This window comes from Protobothrops mucrosquamatus, unplaced genomic scaffold (genome assembly GCF_001527695.2).
Source record: "Protobothrops mucrosquamatus isolate PMUCROS unplaced genomic scaffold, P.Mucros_1.0 scaffold1834, whole genome shotgun sequence".
Classification (NCBI taxonomy): domain Eukaryota; kingdom Metazoa; phylum Chordata; class Lepidosauria; order Squamata; family Viperidae; genus Protobothrops; species Protobothrops mucrosquamatus.
In genome coordinates this window covers 215085-224270 of record NW_015387966.1, presented here as the reverse complement: position 1 = coordinate 224270, position 9186 = coordinate 215085, and the positions used below count along the sequence as shown (strand labels likewise).

The following is a 9186-nucleotide window of genomic DNA, read 5'->3' as shown; positions in this document are numbered from 1 at the left end:
TAGCACTGTTAGAAATAGAGTCGTTTAACAGCGTTCTGCCTGGTGCAATTATCAGTTTTGCACCTCCGCGCATCTTTCCGTTCTGGCTCCACCGGCTAATTTCTCCTGTGAACAGTTCTCAAAGAAAAACCATGAGGTGGGCAAATGCTGACACGTCCTCTTAGATATCTTGGTTGATTTGTACACAACGGAAGAAAGTCGAATCAGCATTGTTCGAATCATAGCTAAAAATCAGATAGCAAATGACGAGGACCATGAAGTTGGGAAATAACAAGGGAGGCTAATGTTTGATCGAGAACTCTACAATTAGCAAGAAATAGAAGGAGATCTGGAGAAGTTGAAGAGGGAAACTTCCCCCTCCATAAAGCCAGAAGCGAGCCAAGTGCCTTTCTGTAAACATAACATTTATTTGAACGCTCACCCTTTAAGATGAAATAAACTCGTAGTTTGCTTGCATCTGGGAACAGGCAGTGATGGGGAACCTTTTTGAGCTCAGTGTATCCAAAATTCAGAAAACGCCTAACTTGACATTTCTGGCATGTTACGCACACACTCTGGACAAAAGAGAAACAGTTCATAAGAAGGAATAATAAATTAACTTATTTAATTTTTTTTAGTAAATAAATACTTACATATTTGTATTTTTTTTTCCAAAATGCCTATCTGAAGCAGCTCCAAGTTGCTCTTGCGTGGCCTTGTGACTGTCAGGCGCAGGAAATCAGGAGCCAGGAGAGAGTTCAAAAGCACTTTGAGTTTATTTCATGCAATCTATACACAAGAATTTGATCTATTAATGGTCAAGGCGAATTACTGCTAGATAAGTCAATAGAATTCAGGGAGGGGGCTGGTCTGTTATGAGAGCATACCAACTGATGTCTAGTTTAATGAAGAGAAGGACGAGGGGGGACATGATAGCAGTGTTCCAATATCTCAGGGGCTGCCCCAAAGAAGAGGGAGTCAAGCTATTCTCCAAAGCGCTTGAAGGCAGGACAAGAAGCAACGGGTGGAAACTAACCAAGGAGAGAAGCAACCTAGAACTAAGGAGAAACTTCCTGACAGTGAGAACAATTAACCAGTGGAACTACCTGACTCCAGAAGCGATGAATGTTCCAACACTGGAAGTTTTTAAGAAGAGACTGGACAGCCATTTGTCCAAAATGGTATAGGGTTTCCTGCCTGAGCAGGGGGTTGGACTAGATGACCTCCAAGGTCCCTTCCAACGTGATGATGATGATGATGATGATGATGATGATGATGATGATGATGATGACTATGATGATGATGATGCATTTGCCCCCCCCCTTAGGCTCAGCCGGGTCCTCCCAACTTGGCAACTTTAAGGCTTATGGACCTCAACTCCCAGAATTCCCCAACCAACATGACTGGCTGGGGAATTTTGGGAGTTGAAATCCCCAGGTCTGAAAGTTGCCAAATTTGGAGACCCCTTTCCTATACCAGCCCTCCAAAAGGAGTGGGAAAGTGTGCCCCATTCTCATACACTTTTGGGAAGCTCCAGGGGCCACTCTAGAGCAGCACGACTTCCAGAGGGTCTGTAAACCTGACGTGTCACTAAAAACGACAATTGGTGACACCTGTGACGCAAGCATTGTACGTCTGCCATCACCGGGGCTATATGAACTATAGGCTAAGCGGCATCCATGATATGTTAGGAAGTGTGCAAATAAAAATCCACCCCACCCCTACTTTCCACTGAGATGAGAAGGCACTATTGATTCCCTGCTGACCCAATTGTTCGTTTGAGGACACAGAATGATTTTCATTGGTGTCATATATGTGGGGGGAGCATTCTTCTTCCTTCTGTGCTCCAGTTTTGTCTTGATTGCTTATCCACATTCAGCTTCTAATTAAAAAAAAAAGGGGGTGTTTGTCTAATTGTCTAAATGAACCATAAGGAGAAAATGTTTTTAAGGAGAGGAAGATTCTGGCAAATGTTTTCACAATCTCTGTTCAACAGGTAATCCCAACCTCTGCCGTGATAGATAGTCCTCGACTTACAACCATTCGTTTAGTGACTGTTCAAAGTTACAAGGACACTGGAAAAAGTGACTTATGATGGTTTTTCAGACTTATGACCATTGCAGCATTCCCCATGGTCACGTGATCAAAATTTGGCTGCTTCGGCTGCTATTTTTATGACGGCTGCCGTGTCCCAGGGTCACATGATCCCCTTTTGTGACCTTCATTCCATGGGGAAGCCAGATTCACTTAACAACCATGTTACTAACTTAACAATTGCAGCGATTCACTTAACAAGAAAGGTGAAATGGGGCAAAACTCCCTTAACTACCTCGCTTAGCAATGGGAATTTTGGCCTTCATTGTGGTCGTAAGTCGAGGACCCACCGGCATTGCTATGACAGTTGCTATCATAAGGTGCTTTCTGTTCTATTTTTGCACAGACCTTCCATAAAGTAAGAGTTCTGTTCTCTGGCCAAATGCCCCAGTCTGGAGGAAGGGCATCCACGAGAGTGTATAAAAAAAAATGAAGAGGATGATGATGATCCTGATACCTCTTTTTTCAATTACCATTTTGATTTGTTTTATTCTGCCCACCCCAATATTCTTGAACAGCTCAAACTGCATTAATCATACCATTATTTCAGTAGGAAGAGATGGCATAGAGCTGCCCTCAGCTTCCACGCATCTAACTTCAGTGCCCATTTTGATGGTTGTATCGTAGCTGTACAATTTATCATCATATTTTTCTTTCCTACCTGTCTAAACTGGGCATTTTCCGAAACCACTTTTTGTGCTTATTTACTCCTTGGAAATCACTTTCTGGCCTGTTTTTAAAATGCACCTTTACAGAAGACTGCTAAAAATAATTCCCAGCTCCACCCTGCATATCTTAACCAGTTCAGGTTTTGACATTTTGCCTGAATTTATTTGCATTTCATTTGTAACATGTTTCTGCTTAATAGGTGGAATGTAAGAAAGCACAACCTAAAGAAGTGATGTTTCCACCAGGGACACGAGGACGAGCTCGCGGATTACCATATACTATGGATGCTTTTATGCTTGGAATGGGAATGTTGGGTAAGTGCACGAGAACGGATAATTGACTCGAATGTCAGTGTTCTGCGATGCTTACAATAGCCGAGCAATTTAACTGCTCTAATATTTATAACTATTTTTACATTTCTATTTTTATTACATTATAAACCACCCGGAATCGTTTTGGATAGAGAGATGGATGGCATATAAATTTAATAAATAAATATAAATAAATAAAATTGGCAAGGTCCTATTTGGTGCTTCATCACTGGATTATCAAATTCCTAGGTTCGGAATTTACCTGACTTACATAGGCTGCCACACCCAATATCTGTGCCAGCTCTGGAATATCAGAATTTGCATTTAAATGGCTATTTCCAGGAGTTTTTCTCCCCACATTCATTAAAATAAATAAATTTATGGTTAAAAATTCTCTTTTTTTCCTTTTTTCCCCCTCAGGGTAGGGAGGCCACAGATTCTTCAAGGTATCTTTGACAGTTTAGCGGAGATAATTAAAAATCTTTGTGGCTTTAAATGGCACAAAAGCTGGAAGAGGCCCGGGGAGCAGCTTAATAGCACGGGTTGTGGCAATAATTAGAAGTTCCAAGGAGAAAAGATGGTATTTGAGTCCAGACTATTGTGTCCAGAAAAATACTAATTAAACAGGATAAATTGTATTTAATAGTGAAAATCTATTTGTGTGATAGATCATTCTCAGTTATAATTGGCTCTCATTTGCTTTTGCTTAGTTTCTCTGACATTACCTAAGAATTGCTTGGGGTCTGTGTAACAACTATCTGTGCAGACGTGCCTGTGGGTACCTAGGTAGGGGGACAGACAGGTAAATCAACGGAGAAGGATATCAAGAAGCTCTTTATACACTGTTCATATCCCCCCCCCCCCGGTTCCCCAGAAATGATGTTTTACTTTTCCACCTAACCCCTCTTTACTTTGTATTAGCAAGTTCATACTCCAGTCCTTCTAATTCTTTGATCTACACTTAGTGCAGGACCAGTAAAGGAGAATATTTGTAGTTCAGGGTTGAAAGGAAGAGTCCTTGGTGCTCTCTGAGCTTGGTTGTTTTCTTGCAGACGTTTCATGACCCAGCTAGGTAACGTCATCAGTGGACTAGTTTGGATAAGGAAACGCCTGCAGGAAAGCAACCAAGCTCTGAGAGTGCCAAGGACCCTTTATCTAATGCAGAAGTTTTAACCAACATAATGAGTCAGAATAACAGAGTTGGAAGGAACCTTAGAGGTCTTCTAGTCCACCCCCCTGCTCAAGCAGGAGACCCTATATCAGGGGTCAGCAACCTTAAACACTCAAAGAGCCACTTGGACCCGTTTCCCAGAGAAAAGAAAACACTGGGAGCCGCAAGTTCCAGCAAGCTGACACACATTCTTATTGGGCTGGCTCTCTCCTGCCCTTGGTCTGCCAGTCCTCTTCCCCCACTCAGTGTGTGTGTGTGTGTGTGTGTGTGTGTATGTGTGTGTGTGTGTGTGTGTGTGTGTGAGAGAGAGAGAGAGAGAGAGAGAGAGAGAGAGAGAGAGAGAGAGAGAGAGAGATCAATTAGCCAAAAGAGAGAGCTGCTGCTTTCTGCTTTGCTGCTTCCTGCGGAGACGCAGCAAAGGCAGGAGCCCCGCCCAATGAGCTTGTCAGCTTGTGGGACAACAGTGTGAGGCCACTCTCTTTTTTACACACACACACACACACACACACACACACACACACACACACAGAGTGAGAGAGAGAGGGGGGAACCGCAAGTGCCTCTCTCTGTCTCTCTGTCTCTCCCTCTCTCTGCACATGGCGGAGGAGGCTGGGAGCCGCAGGAGAAGGCTCAAAGTGCCACATGCGGCTCCGGAGCCGCGGGTTGCCGACCTGTGCCCTATACCATTCCAGACAAATGGCTGTCCAATCTCTTCTTGAAAACCTCCAGCAGTGGAGCACCCATAACCTCTGGAGGCAAGTAGTTCCACTGGCTAATTGTTCTCAATGTCAGGAAATTCCTCCTTAGTAATAGGTTGGTTCTCTCCTTGATTAGTTTCCATCCATTGCTTCTTGTCCTGCCTTCAGGTGCAGTCGAGGGGCTTCTCTTTAAGTGTCTCTCTTTCTTTCTCCAAGTGTATACATGCCTTTCCTCCAGGTGAGTTCTGTCATGTGTACTGTGGGCTTAGAGCAGGAAAATCACACACCAAGAAACATTTCCGTTGAACTGATGAGGTTCTCTACTGTTCTTATTGGCAGAAAAATTGAAAATTGCTTTGACAGTCAGGACTCGCCCCTTATAATTGGAAAAATTTGACCCTGAGATATGCTTAGGAGTCACTTGTGCTTAAGATAACTCTTGCCCTATATGAGACGCTGAAAGTGTGGAGTATGGAAACTGCAGACTGAAGCCACCTTCGGCTGAATGGAATTGTGGGTTTTGGCAAGTCTCCTTCGATCACACGGGTGCCTGTTAGTGCACGTAGGGTGCACAGCTTCATTAAGAGATCCAAATTGGTTTTGTTGCACTAGTTTTTGCAGGGTGACTCCTAATGTGAACTTATTAATTTTAAATCAGCCTGATTTGCTCTGAATGAGTGATTGATTCATGATGAAGGCCAGATGCTTAATTATCTGCTCCAGCTCTTTTGTGGACCCGTAGGAGCTCCTAGCATTATTGTGGTGGCCTCATGAAGCAGCCAAGTTGCAGGCCACAGAGAAACTCTGAGCATGCCGAGTCCTTCGTCCCCAAGTGTCCCTACTGCTTCTCCCAAGTCAACTTCAAGGTCGATGGCTGTCAGCAGATTCTTAGCAGTGCAATCAAAATCTTCCTTTGCTAACCTGTCAACCTGGTGAAATTCCACCCATGAACAGAAGAAGAGTGTAATTAACTCATCAAGCAAAATTAGCATAGGGAGGCCACAATGTGGCTTGAGAGTCAGGATCTTAAAGACCTTTAGTCATGTGATTCCATTCCACGGGCTTTGAGCATGGAACGAAGGAGGAAACCAAAATAGACTCGCCAATCATCATTTTGAGATACTGGGCAGAGGGGAAATAAGAAAGGCTTTCTGGTTTCAGTTGGTCAGTGAGGATTCCTGAAACTTAACTGACCTGGAAGGTAGAATTTTTTCCTCAAGAAAAACACGCCCACTGACTTCTAAGGAGTTTCCTTTATTGTTCCTCATCCACAGGCTGAAATCTTGCCAAACTAAAGCAACGACTTGCGTCATTAAGGATTTACTCTGAGAACTTCTAAGGAGGTGCTCTCCTGACCCTTTTCCTCCCAACCAAACTACAGGTAGTCCTCGACTTACGACAGTTCTTTTAGTGACTGTTCAAAGTTACAACGGCACTGAAAAAAGTGATTTATGACCGTTTTTCACACTTTCAACCACTGCAGCATCCCTGTGATCACATGTTCAAAATTCAGACACTTGGCAACTGGCTTGCATTTATGACGGTTGCAGTGTCCCCCAGGTCATGTGATCTCCTTTGGCGACCCTTCTGACATGCAAAGTCAATGGGGAAGCCAGGTTCACCTAACAACTATGTCACTAACTTAAAACATCTGCAGCGGTTCACTTAACCATTGTGGCAAGAGAGGTGGTAAAATGGGACAAAACACATTTGGAAAATGTCTCGCTTAGCGACAGGAATTTTGGGCTCAATTGCGGTCATACGTCGAGCACCACCTGTATCTGAACTTCGCTGTCTCTTGGTTCTTTGGCATGCAGCTGCTCCCTCCTGGGAATCCAGACTACGTTGCACCACAATCTCAGTGAAATTTCCATTAAAATTTTCCAGGAGGTCCTCCAGCAGTGAAGGGCCTGTAATGCAAAAACTGCTGTGTTCTTTTAGTCTTTGTTCTTTTAGAGCAGGGGTGTCAAACTCAATTTCATTGAGGGCCGCATCAGCATTGCGGTTGCCCTCGGGGTGGGGCAGGTGTGTGTTGCCAGGGTGGGTGTGGCCTACTGGGTGGGTGTGGATGGAGTGGGTGTGGCCTACTGGGTGGGCATGGCCAGCTCTACATTGTTCCCGTCAAGGGTGCCTGTGGGGGCCTGGGCAGGAGTGGGACAGAGGCATGGTCCATTTCTTCATTCCTCACAAAGGGTGACACCTCCCCAGCATGCACCCAGGGGGCAGCGCCGACGCGGCAGGGGCCGGTCTCTTGCTGTTTCCAGACAGCCTTGTGGAGCTAAGACTGAATGTGTTTCAGCATAGATGGCCACCACAAAATTGTACATTGGCTCCCGGCCGGCCTGGGCCAGGGCCAAGGCAGCGGGGGCCATCCCCTCACTGTTTCCAGGATGGCTTCGCGGGCCACATGAAACCACTTTGCGGGCCGCATCCGGCCCCCGGGCCTTGTGTTTGACATGTTTGTTTTAGAGGATGCCCAAAGAAAACCTGTAGGGTATGACTTAAGTAATGGGTCCCTTTTTCATTTTCAAGCAGTACTTCATATTTTAAACCTTCTGTAATCCATCCCCTGTAGTGCCATCTTCTTCTCTCCTCTCCTGTCCCCTTCTTCCCCTTTCCTTCCATTCCCTTCTCTTCTTCCCCTTTCCTTTCCTCCTTCCCTTCTCTTCTTCCATTTCACTTCCCTTCCCCTTTCCTCCCCTCCCCACCACTTCTTCCACTTTCCTTCTCTTCCCTTCTTCTACTTTCCTCCCCTCCCCTCCCTGTCCCTCCCCTTTTTCCACTTTCCCTTCCCTTCTTCCACTTTCCCCCCCTCCCCTTCTTTCCTTCCCTTCCCTTCTCTTCTTCCACTTTCCTTTCCCTTCCCCTCCCCTTAAATGCTATATTTGAAGCTTTGAACTCCCTTCCCTCCCACTACAAAAAAACCCCCACCCTCTGTTGGTAAAATTTATATCTCCAGACCCCTGAAATACTATCTAATGTGAAGGTCTCATTTCAAGAAATCTGTGCCTGACTTTTTAATATTACGGTGGGAGCCAGACCCCAGCTGTGCATTAGTGCAGACGTTCCATCTAGATGGGGTTGCATTCATGCATAAAAGACATTTGTGCCCTTCAAAGAAAAGTTGCTCCTCTAGAGGAGATGGCCCTTGCTGGAGAAAGTGAAGGAAAAGGGAGCCTAACACCATGAGTAGCACAGAGAGCCATTAGAAAGCACCTCAGGAACCTGAAGCACAGGCTTTTTATTGTTTCCAGTTGCCCTTTTTGTCCTGCAGGGCAGATAAGGATAGTTTCAGCAAAAAGTTAAATGCAGGAGAAAGGGATTGCCTCTGATCTTCTGGGGCCAAGGGGCCAATCCAAGCAAAAGCCCCCTTCTTCCTCCTTTAATCCTAATTCCATTGCTTTGTGTGTGTGGGGGAGATTTAGGTAGTGAAATCTGCCTAAAGCCATTCATAATATTTACACGGTGGTGAAAGTATGTTCTTGAGGTCTTCCCAAAATCTTGGTAGATAAACTTTCTCCCTCCTTGAGAGAGGCAAAGAATTGGGATATTTCCCTACTCCTGCAGTGTTCTCGCCTGAGAGTCTGTTGGACATTCTTCCTATGCCCAAAAAGTCCTCAGACATTGCTATTAGTGTCAAAGGGAATCAGAAAAAGAATGGTGGTTGGAACTGGGTATGTCTAGTTTAACGAAGAGAAGGACAAGGGGGGACATGATAGCAGTCTTCCAATATCTCAGTGGCTGCCACAGAAAAGAGGGAGTCAAGCTACAGTATTCTCCAAAGTACCTGAGGGCAGCACAAGAAGCAACGGATGGAAAGTGATCAAGGAGAGAAGCAACCTAGAACTAAGGAGAAACTTCCTGACAGTTAGAACAATTAACCAGTGGAACAACCTGCCTCCAGAAGTGGTGAATGCTCCAACACTGGAAGTTTTAAAGAAGAGACTGGACAGCCATTTGTCTGAAATGGTGTAGGGTTTCTCTGAATGGCAGGGTTTCCTGCCTGAGCAGGGGGTTGGACTAGAAGACCTCCAAGGTCTCTTCCAACAACAACAACTACTACTACTACTCAGGGCTTTTTTTCAGCCGGAACGCGGCGGAACCGCGTTCCGGCACCTTTTTCCGGGCCGGCCGCACCGGAAATAGCCCCTCCCACACCGGAAATAGCCCCTCCCAAATTTTACTTGCATTCCTGTTCTCTAAAGGGGCGGTCCTAGGGTTTGATGAGGGCGTGGCCAGGTTTGAGTTCCGCCACCTTTTCTCC

General features: G+C 45.3%; 1 long non-coding RNA gene across 1 annotated transcript in view; it reads left to right on the top strand.

Annotated features, from left to right (window-relative positions):
- Positions 1–2942: 2942 nt before the first annotated feature.
- Positions 2943–9186, top strand: part of LOC107294110 — a 30714-nt gene continuing 24470 nt past the window's right edge. Inside the window, exon 1 of the long non-coding RNA XR_001549040.1 lies at positions 2943–3056. This is a non-coding gene — a long non-coding RNA (uncharacterized LOC107294110). The remainder of the gene's footprint in view (positions 3057–9186) is intronic.